Genomic DNA, 11,555 nt, shown 5'->3' with positions numbered 1-11,555 from the left:
ACAACGACAAAGTCTTTGTTTGGGGAGACAGGAGGAAAGCTATGCATTTATCCCTCCCCATTTGTGCTCATAAGCCTCTTTCCTATAACAAACCATATGGAAACTCTAGCTTTCCTGTGCTGACTGTTCAGGGGCCCTCTCATGTGGGGTGGAGGTGTGATTAGCACTTCCAAAACACAATGAGTTGTATTCAAGCTGCTAAAAAAAAGGATAAGATTCCTTTCTGTCTTTGTGTCTCTTTAGTGGGTTACCTGTGATGCATCACACTCTGGTTTAACCCTTTCAAAATGGAATTATTTTTGGCTTTGATTTTTTTGTTGTTGTTGAAACCATGTGCTTTCTGTAATGATGAAGCCATTTTGAATAAAGTGAAAAAAATTTTTTGTAGGTAATATAGATTTTGATACAATTGTTGTGTGCTGTCGAGTCAGTTCTGACTCATAGTGTTCCTGTGCACAACAGAACAAAACACTGTCCAGTCCCGGGCCATCCTCACAATTTTTGTTAAGCTTGAGCCTACTGCTGCTGCCACTGTGCCCATCCGTCTCATTGGGCGGTCTTCCTCTTTTTCGCTGATTCTCTACTCTACCAAACATGATGTCCTTCTCCAGAGACTGGTCCCTCCTAATAACATGTCCGAAGTATGAGAGATGAAGTCTGGTCATCCTGGCTTCTAAGGAGCACTCTGACTGTACTTCTTCCAACACAGATTTGTTTGTTCTTCTGGCAGTCCATGGTATCTTCAATATTTAACACCATACCTCAAATGCATCAATTCTTCTAAGGTTTTCCTTAATCATTGTCCAACTTTCACATGCATATGTTGTTGTTGTTGTTGTTAAGTGCCATCGAGTCGGTTCCGACCCATAGCGACCCTGTACAGGGTTTCCGAGGGTATAAATCCTTACGGGAGTAGAAAGCCTCATCTTTCTCCCGCGGAGCGGCTGGTAGTTTCGAACCGCTGACCTTAAGGTTCGCAGCCCGATTCGTAACCACTACGCTACCAGAGCTCCTTAAGGCTACTGAAAATACTATGGCTTCAGTTAGGCACACCTTAGTCCGCAAACTGCTATCTTTGCTCTTGAACCCTATAATGAAGTCTTTTGCAGCAGATTTGGCTCATGCAATACATCTTTTGATCACTTGATTGCTGCTTCCATGAGTGTTGATTGTGGATCCAAGCAAAAGGAAGTCTTTGACAACTTTAATCTTTTCTCCATTTATCACGATGTTATTTATTGGTCCCGTTGTAATGATTTTTGTTTTCTTTACATTGAGGTGCCATCCATACTGTAAGCTATGTTCCTTGATCTTCATCAGTAAGTATTTTAAATCCTTTCAGCTTTACAGCAAGCAAGGTTGTGTCATCTGCATATCACAAGTTGCTAATGGGTCTTCCTCCAATCCTGATGCCATGTTTTTCTTCATATAATTCAGTTTCAGATTATTTGCTCAGCATACAGATTAAATATATATGGTGAAAGAATATAAGCCTGGCACACAACTTTCTTGATTTTAAACCAGTCAGTATGTCCAAGTTCTGTTTGAAAGACTGCCTTTGGGTATATGTACAGGTTCCTCATGAGCACAATTAACTATTCCAGAATATCCATTCTTCGAGGTACTATCCATAGTTTGTCATGATCCACACAGTCCAAAGCCTTTGTATAGTCAATAAAGCACACGTGTCTGCTTTCAGCCAAGATCCATTTGACTCCAACAATGATATCCCTCATTCCATATCTTCTTCTGAAGTCAGCTTGAATTTCTGACAGTTCCCTGTCAATGTACTGTTGCAGCCATTTTTAAATGATCTTCAACAAACTTTTACTAGCGTGTGATACTAATGGTATTGTTTGATGATTTCTGTAATCCATTGTTAGGTCAATTCATCATCTGTGATGTCTACAACTCTTCCTCAGTGTTTCAGAGACCAGGTGATGCCAGTGTGCTAGAAGCCCACTTTTGGGGAATCTGGGTTAAGGATAAATGGGAGTTTTGTACTATTTGTGCAACCTTTCTCTAAACCTAAAACTTGTTTTGAAACAAATTAAAGCAGAAAAACTTTGAAGGAATTGAAAATTCTAGCTAGAGCCAGGATCCAGTGTCCCTACTGTATCTTGTTTTAAGGGCTTCCCCAGGGATCTCAGTGGGCACAAGGCTGACAACCATGGACAGGTGGTCTCACTGTGTGGATACTAGGTGAGCACACATTTAAGTCATCAAGGTATTTGATAGCCAGGTGTGGAACAAAGAACTGGGTTCAGCCTGTTGTTTGGGGCTTCTGAAAACAGCCTGAGTTATTAAGTTGTTTTATTTTCCAAAGTAGCCAGAGATACAGAGGTTAACTTCAGGAAGGGAGGAGGCATTAGGCCGGCATGCATATTCATTGACTGGACCCATCAGATCTTAACTATGCATTAAGTCTCCAATCATCCATATGCATTGTGGTCCCAATGACTAAGGGATTATGAACCTAGGATTACTTTCTTGGGGGCTTCCCAGGTTGGTGAGAACATCGGTGTACAATAGGGGGTGGCATGTCCCTGGGAATGCTTCCAGATCCTGCTTGTACCCTTTCTGGCTATGTGTACTTGTATATTGTTATTGTTGTTAAGTGCCAACTCGTGGTTACCCTGTATAGGGTTTCCAAGGAGCACTTGGTGGGTTTGAACTGCTGATCCTGTAGTTCGCTGTCCAGTGCTGATTCTACAACAATAATCTCTTTGAATTTTGTGAGTCATCAAAGAGAATGAATGAACCCACAGGGATGATGGGATTCTGTCTTGGCTCAGGGTGGTGAATTCACTGTTGTAAGGACAGAGTCCTAATTCCTGTGGAATCAGCTTTGGGTGGCTGGTGGACAGAGGAAGCTGCAAGGACAGTTGATGGTGGACAGAGTGCCCCACCCCTAGAGGACTAGGAGGAGAAGAGGAGCTGGCTGGTCGGAAGTGTGGGATGTTGAGCCAAGTTGAGCCAATGGCTGATACTTGGTGGTTTTGAAGGTCAGAGAGGAAATGCCACAGAAACTGCTGGTAATGAAGGATGGAGACATGGGAGGATGACCCTGGTGGGTGTTGATCAGGTGGGGTTTACCCAGCTTGCTCCTGTGTTAGCGTTAGCCATGCAGTGCTGTGAGGAATAAATCCCAAACAGATCCATCCTCAGGAATAAAGAAAACAAAAGACCAGGAAGTCATTAACTGAGTAGAACACAACTGGAGGAAGCAGGGAGGGAACCTAGTCAGGAAATAGAAACTTTGAAATAAAGGTGTGACCATAAAAGGGAAACAGGTGATGACTGGGAAGACTGTTCACCCCATAGTACTCAGCCAATGAGGAACCAGGGGAGAGACCAGCGAGCTAGGGCATAAAATGCTTGTGAAGCAATTGTTTGGCGCTCTGGTTCATCTTGTCTTCTGGACATGGGTGCCCGATTTTGCAAAATTGACTAATAAAGTCTCACTCTCACTATAGTGAGTACAAATTGGATTTCTTGAGTGTTCGTTGGTAACACTCATGATAACCCATTGGTGACCTCATATGGGATAAGGTGGTCCCTCCCAGTTCTCTCTCCAGAGACCCATCGGGGTTAGGTCCTTGTTGTTGTTAAGTACCGTGGCGTCTGTTCCGACCCAGCAGTTACCAAAAGGAGCCGAGACACTATACGGGGTGTCCACAGGCAGCATTTCTCACAGGACCTGTCTAGGTCTAAAATCCTGTGGCCTTGGCTAACTCATTCGTCTCACTCACAACCCTTATTAAGCAGCCAAGTTGTTTCCAATGGACCACCCTGGTGTCCTCCCCCAGTAGGTTGGAACTGCCTAGAAGGAAAGGCTGACTTGGCCAATGTGCCCATACAGTGCCAGCCACACATAGGCACACATGTGACATTGGCCGAGATGGAGACAGATGCTTCCAGAAACCAAGCACAACACTGAAGTCATGTATCTGGTCTCAGTTGTCACTGACTTCCCCTACACTCGGTTCCTTTGGATGTGACCGTTAGCAGTTGGCCTCTCTGAAACAGGCTGTGGTGTGGCACCAACAGTGCATTATCCCGGATGGATCACAGCCCAGGTATTTTTCCACTGGGACAGCCTCCCAGCTCCAGCTCCATCCTCTGCCACAGCCCTTGCCACCTCGATGGTAGCAGTGTGAGTATGTGTCCTTCCCCACATTGACTTCCAATATTTCCCATTAACGCTATTCCTTTAGAAGGAGCACTAGGTTAAGTGTTGGGCTGAAACTGACAGATTGCCTAACCAGGCACTCCTTGGGAGAAAGAGGCAGTTTGCTTTCATAAAGATTAACAGCTCTGGAAACCCTTTGGCGCAGTTCTACTTTGTCCTATGGACAAGACACTATGGCATAGACTTGGTTTTGGTATTTCTTTAAAAAAGAATCAACCCCCACTTTCAGAAAACAGCCAGAAGGACAGTCTCTGGCATTTTTACCAGCACTGGAAAGAAGAGGGGCAGGGGGCGGGCAATAATCTGATGTTTGAAAGACCAGGAAAACCAGACCCAACCCCTTTGATCCTTCAGACGAAACCCAAGCCCTGTGATCCTTCAAGGGGAATTCAGGAAACCCTCACTCTTGGCAGAACTTCCCTGGTTTGGGAGCAGAAAGGAAATCAAATACCAATCCAAGACAATACTTCTACATTAAGCAAGAAAATCAGGAGATGAAAGTGTTTTTACTGCTGATAGCTTAGGAAAGTAAAATACTCAGACTGGGACCAGGAAGGAGCAAAGCCTGAATGCTAAGAGTGGTTCAGTGTTGGTAAAAGGCCCATGGGTCTTTTCTGCTTCTTTTTATTTATTTTTGTGGGGGAGGAGCATGTTTACTTGACAATCCTTCAAAGACAGGTGCTTGCCTGGGTCTGCTTTGTAAGAGATGCAGGTTTAGAATTGTTGGTTTTGCTCATTTACCTTTCAAAATAATTTTTTGCCAACAATTTAGTTGATGTTGTTGTTAAGTGATATCAAGTCGGTTCAAACTCAACAACGACCCTGTATGAGGTTTCCAAGGAGCGACTGGTGAGCTTGAACCACCAACCTTGTGGTTCAAATTGACCCTGCAGTCCAGCACATTAACCAGCAGCGCCACACCAGCACTCCAAGAAGTTTGCAAGACCTGTAGTTAGACAAAGTTGCTTCCATATATTTACAGTTTTTAAAACATTTGTGAAAGATGTAGTCAGTTTCCAAATACAATAAGAAGACAGTGTCAATGAAAGATCCACTTCATCCTACCCTAGAATTATAATCTAACCAGAAGACAAATGGGATAGCCCAGTTTATTTTTTGTACTTGCATTAGTACTGGGGAGGCAGGCAAACATAAGGGAGAAAGGATAAAGGCAATAATGACTTTTTTTTTCCTTCTGTGGACACACCAAGCTACCCACCGGAGCCTGTTCTTGAAGCAGAGCCTCCCAACACTGGCCTTGATCTTACTATCACCTCACAGTTTAGGTCCCATGCCCCTGGCAATTAAGTCCAATTTGCAAACGTCTCAGATAAACCGAGAAAGTTCCCTTGTCAAGAAGCCAGCTCCCAGGACACCCCCAATAAAGGGGTGGTGCCTGTGTGTCTGGGGCAGTTACTCTTTTAGAAGTCACAGGAAAGGGCCTAGGCTTCAAGCCTGTGGCTGTTAAGTGTGGTAGAGTCTGTTCTGACTCATAGTGACCCTATATAGGGTTTCAAGCAGCTGCTGGTAAGGAGCTCTGGTAGCGTAATGGTTGTGAATCGGGCTGCTAACCTCAGGTCAGCAGTTTGAAACTACCAGTGGTTCCACGGGAGAAAGATGAGGATTTCTATTCCCATAAAGATTTGCAGCCTTGGAAACCCAAGGTCAGAACTGAGTCAGCAGTGCTTAACACCAAGCAGCAGCTGGTGAGTTTAAATCTCTGACCTTGAGGTTAGAAGTCTAGTGCTTATCCTTTTGTTGTTGTTGTTAAGTGCCGTTCAGTCAGATTCCGACCCATAGTGACCCCGTATAGGGTTTCCAAGGAGCAGCTGGTGAACTTGAACCACAGGCCTCCTGGTTCAAAGCGGCCTTTGCAGTCTAGCACATTAACCAACAGCGCCACACCAGGATTCAGTGCTTAGTCTGTTGTTGTGGTTGTTATGTGCCGTGGAGTCGGTTCCGACTCATAGTGACCCTGTAGAGGGTTTCTGAGGCTGTAAATCTTTACGGAAGCAGAAAGCCTCATCTTTCCCCCCCCCGAAGGTAGTTTCAAACTGCTGACCCTGAGGTTAGCAGCCCGATTCGTAACCACTACGCTACCAGAGCTCCGTGCTTAGCTTAGGTGACTATTAATATTAATAATACCAACAAGGTGAGAGGGAGGATGTGTGTTGGGGGCTAGTAAGGACAGGGATGTCTCAAGCAGTGCTGAATTATTTTATTCCGTTTTCAAAATGGTTATACACATGAACTACCCTTGGTCACTCCTTGTCTTTAAGGGACGTCAATCTGCCCAAGCCCTGAGTTCAGCATCTCCCCATTGACTTTTAAATGCCATTCCTGCTGGCCTGCGTATCAGACATACCTTTGAACATCTACTAAGTGCTTAGTACTTACTAATGATTATAAAATACTGTTCCAAATCTAGTTTCTGACATTGAAAAGTGAGAACAAACTATGGTTTTTTTGGTCTCCTAAACCCTGATGGTGCTGTACAATAAGCACTGGACTGCTAGTCACAAGGTCGGCAGTCCAAAACCACTAGAAGCTCTCCAGGAGAAAGATGAGGTTTTCTGTTCCTGTAAATATTTACAGCCTCGGAAACCCTCTACAGGGTCACCATGAGTCAGAACCAACTTGAAAGCAGTGAATTTGAGTACAACTAAACACACACATACACACACACATATATATTTAACTTTTTATTGTGAATTCGGTAAAAGTCTACAAAGCAGATCATGACTTGAACTTTCAACAAATCATATACTAGACACAGATTTAAAAGCTCTTAGTATATGTTGTTGTTAGGTGCAGTTGAATCCATTCTGACTCATTGCAGTGCTATTATGTACAAGAGAGGAAAACACTGCCTGGTCCTGTCATCCTCACTATTGTTATATTTGAGCCCACTGATGCAGCCACTGTGTCACCCATCTTGTGGAAGACTGTGAGAAATTCTCAAAATGGTCCATCTTCAGGAATACAGGGCGCACGAGATTGCTAGACCAGACAAAGGTTGTTGATTCACACCCAGGGGTATGTGAGCAGGATGTATTGGGGGAAGTGAAGAAAGAAATTTGTTCCAGGACTAGGAACTTTTAATAAGAATACAGTCATTAAGACCATGGGGTCATTAAGACCATGGGTGCCATCCAGGCTAGACTGTGGAACTAGTGGGAGGGAAAATGGGAAGTTCGGGGTAGATTGTAAACTCCATAGTACCCAGAAAAAGGGGAACTGGAGAAGGGGCTTTTTCTAGACAGGGGAATAAAACTGTTTGCAGGCCAGCCATGTGGCATGCACGTCTGCCCTTGTCTACTGGGTTAGACATCCAATTTTCAAATAAAGAAAATCTTTCACTAAAATTGAGTACCGACTGGATTTCTTGAGTGTTTGTCAGTATCGACGTTTCTCCAAAGATCTTCCTCTTTTTCTCTCTACTTTACCAGTCTCTTTCTTCAGGGACTGGTCCCTCCTGATGACATGTCCAAAGAAGGAGACACAAAGTCTCACCACCTTCACACTGAAGGCACAATCCAGCTGTGCTTCTTCCAAACCAGATTCATCCATTGTTCCTCTTATATGGCCATAGCTTTTCCCCTCCCTTCTTGTTTTCCATTTGCACCTTCCTAGGATCTAGAAGCCAGAACTTGTTTCCTCACACCAGAAAATGACCTTGAAACCTCTATGGGTTCCTGGAAACTCCCAGTGTATCTGTTCAAGTGGTGTTTGGACATCACCATATAAGTTGATAATCAAGACAGTTTGATACTGGCACATGACATAGATAAACCAAAAAAATCAGTGACTAGAAGGGAACCTAAATATATATTTATAAAGCCACTCGATTACCACAGATGGTCTCTGAAAGACATCTTTGTCTTATTGCCAGAAAACTCAAGAGTTCTTGGTGTGGCGCTGTAGGATCAGCGGTCAGCACTGGACTGAGGACCACAAGGTCGGCAGTTCAAACTTAACAGCTGCTCCTCAGAAACTCTATACAGGGTTGCTATGAGTTGGAACCAACTAGACGGCACCTAACGAAGTAGAGAAAATGGAAAGAACGCTGGTAGCTCCAGGTCAGCACTTTGAATCAGTGGGAAAATGATAAGGATTTCTGCTCCTGCAAAGATTTATAGCCTCAGAAATCCTGTATAGGGTCACTATGAGGCAGAACTGACTTGAAGGCCCACCACCACCACCATATTGAAGATGGAGGTTTAGCGATCATCTGCTAGCTGCAATGTTGGCAATTCAAAACCATCCAGCAGCTCCAAGGGAGAAAGACCTGCTGATTGGCTTAAGATTCCACTCAAGAAGCCTTATGGGGGCAATTCTACTGTCACATAAGGCTGCTAAGTTGAAATGAACTTGGCAGTATCCAACAACATAGAGAAGACCCCCAAGGAAAGAAAACGTTTTATTCCAACTTGGAGTTTAAACAGTCAGAGCTGATCCTTGCATGCAGTCTTATTGAACAGCTCCTCATCTAAACCACAGAACTGTAGGAGAAACACTGGATTGCTAACAGCAAAATCAGCCGTTCAAACCCACCAGTGGCACCACAGATGACGCTTCCTGTCCCTATAAAGAGTGGCACTCTCGGAAACCCTGTAACAGTGTGACTAAGAGTCGGAGTCTCCTCAGTAGTTGTGAGTTGTGTTCTTAGTTCTGCTAAGGATGCTGTATAAGAAGATACACAGGACAGAAATGAATTTGTTACACGCAATACAGATGCATGTAATTGGGACAGTGGATCTCAAACTTGAATGGGTATCAAGTATCAAACCAGAGGGGTGACTAACATACAGATTACTGGCCCAACCCCAGAGACTGTGGTTCAGTAGGACTAGGGTGGCATCTGGTCATTTACATTTCTAGCAAATTCCCAGATATTATTGTGGCTGGTCTTAGGAGACCACTAGGATTCATTCTTTGTTGTTGTTGTTGTTAAGTGCCGTCAAGTCGGTTTCGACCCATAGCGACACTGTACAGGGTTTCCGAGGGTGTAGATCTTTACGGGAGTAGAAAGCCTGATGATCTTTCTCCCACGGAGCAGCTGGTAGTTTCGAACCGCTGACCTTAAGGTTCGCAGCCCGATTCGTAACCACTACGCTACCAGAGCTCCTTAGGATTCATTCTTGGGAACCCTGAAATTTCTGTAAAACAGTGTCATCAGTCTGAAGGGGACCCACAACTGTACAAGAGCTGGAATACCTGTTAAACCAGTCCCATCCTTTGAGAGGGACCATTTCCTCTAGATTCTGTTTGAATTTGCTTCAAAGCTTATTTACTTCTCCGTTAAGCTTATCTTACATAGATTTGGTCTGTTTCCATTTCTAATCTCTTCCAAATTTTTAAGTTATTAGGCTTTTAATAAAAGGGACTGCAGTTGAAGAGAAAACCAATTTAATCGGTCCAGAATTTAAGGACAAATGCTCACACGAGATTCAAGTTCCCATTAATAAAATTGAGTTTTAGCATTGGAAGGGAGAAGGGAGAACAGAATCAGATATTTTGGGGTCACCATGACTTGTGCAGGGGCAAAGATGAGAAAGCGTTTTCAACATCTCAAAGAGAAAGTTGCAAGTTACTGAGAACAGAAGGATGGAGGAACTTAAAAGGCAAAGATTCTTAGGAACTCTAGGAAGAAGGACCAGCAAGAAAAATGGCAGGGAGGTGGGGAAGCTGGGAACCATGGGAGGGCCCGTCGAACAGGAATGCAGAGAAGCTGAATATGGAAGCTCGCAAATAAGCTAAGATGTCTGAACTCCATTCATTCTGTTTCTCAAAAGAGGAACTTGGCCATGGTCTACAGGAATCACAGGTTCTTCATGACAAATTATGCATTTTACATTTTTAAAAAAATGTGTTGTAGTGTGAATTGAGCAAAAGTTTATAGAGCAAATCAGTTTTCCATTCAACGATTCATACACATTTTGTTTCATCTCATTGATGGCAATTCCCACAACTATAACATCACTCATCCATTCCACTTCCTCCCTGCGTTTCCTGTTTCCATTCCTTCTTCCTTCCTAGCCCTCCTGAACTTTGCCTTTGGGTCAATGCTGACCTTCTGATCTCAAATGATTGATTATTCTAAGGGGTGTGTACTTCCCTAAAATTATTATTCCCCTTAGAGACTATCTGTTGTTCAGCTGAAAACGGGTCCTCAGGAGGACGTTCAGGTCCACTTCTGAAGGGTGGCTAAAGGCCATAGTCTTGGAGGTTCCACTAGTCTTATCCAACCTGAAAGCCTGGTGCTTCTTATGACTGAGTTTTGCTCCACATTTTTCTCCCATGCAGAGTATTTGGTAGTGGTAGCTGGGCACTGCCTAATTCTGGTCTCAAGGGTCATGGAGGCTGGTGTTCAGGTGGTCCATTCTCCACTGGGCTCACTGTTTCTATGGGTCTTCACTTTTCTTCATTCTTCTTTACTCCCGATGGGGACAGACCAATAGTTGCACCTTAGATGGCCACTTATATTTTACATTTCAATTGTTATGTATGTGTGTATATATAATCTATTGGCTTTTGTGTTAAAGAATTTTTTTTTCAAAGTTTTAATTGTGAATTGAGTGATAGTTTACATGAGGGAACATTGGTTTTGCACTCAACCTATTATATTTTGTTTTGTTGCAATGATTACAACCCCCTCCATGCAACATCAGTTAACTACACTTGCTTCTATTTCCTTTTTTTTTTTAATGTACACAAAAACACTCAGGAATATATAATCATTTAACAACCAAAGGGCACATTCTGGAAGCCTGTCTCCCGGCTGCCAGCACACAGCCTTTCTCTTTCCATGAGTCTAGAGTCCTCAGCTGCTCTCTCTCTCTCCATGCCATCATCTCTGCCTCCATCTCTGGCGTCGCTGCTTCTCTGATTAGGATTCCATGTTCAAATCATGCTCTTCTCTCTTTATGGCCCTAGGGTCCTGGAATCTAAGGTTAACTGTTCCTCTCTTTTTGTTATACAGCCTCTACCTTTTCAGTTGTGAGAATTATAATTAGTCATGATAACAATTACTATTGAATCAAATGAATCCTATCCCCATCTCCTTTCACCAGATCCATCTAGACAAAAATGAAAACTATTCATTGGGATTTCTACCTTCCCATGCACACTCTGAAACTAAACTCTCTCTTGAAAACTTGTAAGCCAGCCACTTTGTGCCTCTGTAGTCCTCCCCTCCCCCCATTTTAGGTAGCCAATGTCTAAGTTGCCTGTCCTTATCAACCCTGTGTACATTGGAGACAGGCTTGATTCTTGATGTGAAGACTTTGTCCCTCTCAGTTGGTATTTTGAGAAAATACATCCATAGGCAAAGGTCAAGTTCATCAAATTGTAGCAATTTACA

The sequence above is a fragment of the Chrysochloris asiatica genome, unplaced genomic scaffold (assembly GCF_000296735.1).
Source record: "Chrysochloris asiatica unplaced genomic scaffold, ChrAsi1.0 scaffold00003, whole genome shotgun sequence".
NCBI classification, from domain to species: domain Eukaryota; kingdom Metazoa; phylum Chordata; class Mammalia; order Afrosoricida; family Chrysochloridae; genus Chrysochloris; species Chrysochloris asiatica.
This window is presented reverse-complemented; position numbering follows the sequence as displayed.